We start from the raw sequence: 3,405 nt of genomic DNA, 5'->3' as shown, positions 1-3,405 counted from the left end.
AAAAAAACAAACCTGAGTGATATAACTAAAGCAGAACCCATAAGTAGATTTGTTTCTCAGAAAGAAAGATGTAAGAATTAGTGAACATAACCTCAAAATCAATAAGTTAGAATAGCAAGGAAATAAGAACGATAACAGAAATTAATAAAATAATTGTTAAGCATTTAGGAGAGAGGAATAATGAAGGCAAAAGCTTATTCTCGGCTGATGAAATAAAATGTGGATGGGTCTCTTGTGATACAATACTGAATAATTGTTATCAGGACTGCTTGTGAGGGTTGGAAATGTAAAGATAGACATTTTGTAGCAAGGAGGGGAGGGATTAACTTTTCAGTCTAGGAGCGGAGGTCCCTGGAACCATCAAGGGAGAAGAGCTGAGAGCGGGACCCTACCCAGAGAAGCAGTGATGCCTGAGATGGAGGCAGAGATGGAGTGGCTGGTGACTTTAGAACCAGAGAGGGAGAGGGGCTGTGCGCTGACGACCAGGGCCAGGCTTGTAGTGTATACCCTTTGATTGGTTGATGATGCATGGAGGGGATTGTAACCATGGCAATGAAATGATATACAATAGGATGAATGTAAAACTAATGTTCTCCTATGTAAAGTATCACATAATTCACAATAAAACATTTTTTTTTAAAAGCCTATTCTCTAAAAAATCTAATAAACTTTAGGGAGAGTTGCTATGAATCAGAATCAGCCTGACTATGGCATAGAAAACCACATGTCATGAAACAGAAGCGCATGTCATGAAGCACTTCTGCAAAGCAAGCGTAGCACCATTACTTCCCAAGACACTGGGCTTCTAAGGCTTCTCACACAACGCCTTCAGCACTTTAAGAAACCAGACATCTAGTGAGCAATGAATTAAGATGCTTCTTATGAGTAATAAGTAAATGAAATAAGTGCCACCGAGTTGGTTCTGATCCATATCGGCCCTGTACAGGGTTTCCGAGGAGCAGCTGGTGAGCTTGAACTGCTGCCCTTGTGGTTCAAACCAACTTTGCAACCCAGTGCATTAACTCACAGCACCACACCAGGAATCCTAGACACTTAAAATAATTGCACATATCCACACAAAACTTTAGGAATAGATTTCAACAAAATAGAAGAAAAGAGAGAGAAAACAGACAAAAAATGGAGAAATTCACCAACAAATTGAAACACCACACATACATGTTGTTGTTGTTGTTAAGTGCCATTGAGTCGGTTCTGACCCATAGCGACCCTGTACAGGGTTTCCGAGGGTGTAAATCTTTTACGGGAGTAGAAAGCCTCATCTTTCTCCCTCGGAGCAGCTGGCAGTTTCGAACCACTGACCTTAAGGTTCGCAGCCCGATTCGTAACCACTACACTACCAGAGCTCCCTACACATACATATATGTGAATAAAAATTATAAAATTGAAAAAATATCGGAAAATAAAAGAGATAGGGTGGGAAGTAAAAAAACAACACATTATATTCATCTGTTATGATTGGATTGTTTGTAATGAAGGAACTGATGAGATATCAGCAGCACTGTTGGATAAAAGGTTAACATAAAACAATAAATGCATTCCTATATAACAGCAAATCCATTTGAATTGCAAGGATGGTGGTTCAAGCTTACCAGTTGCTCCTTGAAAACCCTACACAGGGTTGCTATGGGTCGGAACCGACTCGACGGCACTTAACAACAACAGCTATACACAGCAGCAAACAGAATGTATGAATTAAAAAGAAGATAAACATTTTAAAATAGCAATAAGAATAAATCTATCAAAACATGCATAAGACTTCATGGTAGAAATAATAAAACTTTCTTGATAAACCAAAGAAGAAATTTTAAAAAGAGAAAAATACCATGTCCATGAATGAAAAGGATCAATAACATAAACATGTTATTAATTCTCCAAATTTTAAACCTCAAATACAATATAACTCCAATAAAAATTCCATCCAGATTTTTTAGGAGACTTTATAAATTGATTCTAAATGGGAAAACACAAAGCCATGAAAATAGAAGGGACTTGCATCACTAGTTTTACTACAGAAAACTTGATTGGATTAATCAAGACCATGTGATAATGCTGCAGGGATAGACAAGTGAATAGCCCAATATAATCAGATCGAGAACTTCAAAACAGACCCACACAAACTTGATACACAACAATATGCAGGGAAATGTAAATGGTGCCAGTAATCTTTTGAGGAAAAAAAATTAATTCCTACTTCATGACATATAAAAAAAATCCATGTAGATTTAAAAACCTAAATGTGAAAAGGAAACTTTTTTTTTTTTTTTTTTTTAGAGAGAGGGCGAATACTACCTTTATGATTTGAGGATAGGATACAAAATGCACACAAAACCTATTAGAAGAGAATAATAAATTTGATTCACTAAAATCTGCATTATAAATAAAATTAAAATACAAGCTACACATTGGGAGAAGATATTTGCAAGTGATATAGAGAAGGATTTACATAAAAATATTTAAGAATTCCTAAGAATTAGTAGACACTCAATCCAAAAGAGAATTTGACAAACAATAATATCTAAAATGTAAAGTTTACTTACTTGTTGTTGTTGTTGTTAAGTGCCATAGAGTTTGTTCTGACCCATAGTGACCTTCTAAAGGGTTTCCAAGGAGCGACTGGTGAGCTTGAACCTCCAACCTTGCAGTTCAAACTGACTTTGCAGTCTAGCGCATTAACCCACAGCACCATTACTTACTTACAAGACGTAAAACAATGTCAATTTTCTTTTTTAAAAAACCTTTTATTGTGACTTGAGTGGAGGTTTACAGACAAAATCATCAATTTTACTTTCATCAAATCTTATATTTTGTTTCATCTCAATGGTTACAACAGTTATCTCGTTTCCATCCTGTAGTTCCCATTTCCATTGCACCTACCATCCCATTCCTTCTCAACTTTGTCCTTAGGTAAATTTTGATTGTGAATGATTTACTATTATATGGTGAACATACATTATTGGTGTTGCTGTCCTTATATACCTATCTACTTCTTGGCTGAAACTGGCTCACAAGGGTGAGTTCCTTTCTAGACCTGAAGGGTGATTGAAGGCCATAGTCTCAGGTTCTTCCGGTCTCTTTTTGAACAGTACCCTGGTCATATATACATATGTAATAATTTTGAATTTTGTGTCACATTTTTTGCAACTCTATCTGGGACTTTCTAATGTTATCCCTTTCAGAGTAGTTGGTAGTGGTAGCTGGGCACCATCTAGTTCTTCTGGTCTCAGAGTCATGGAGACTGATATTAACATGTTCCATTAGTCCATTGGACTAATTGATTCCAAGACTTTTCAATTTTCATAACTCTTTCTTTTGCACATAGAAAGGCAAATAGCTGCACTTTAGATGACCTCTCATGAGCTTTTAAGATCCCAGATGCTACTCACC

Source organism: Chrysochloris asiatica, unplaced genomic scaffold (assembly GCF_000296735.1).
Source record: "Chrysochloris asiatica unplaced genomic scaffold, ChrAsi1.0 scaffold00183, whole genome shotgun sequence".
In the NCBI taxonomy this organism is placed as follows: Eukaryota; Metazoa; Chordata; class Mammalia; order Afrosoricida; family Chrysochloridae; genus Chrysochloris; species Chrysochloris asiatica.
The sequence above is the reverse complement of the archived record's forward strand: the minus strand, read 5'-3'. Positions refer to the sequence as shown.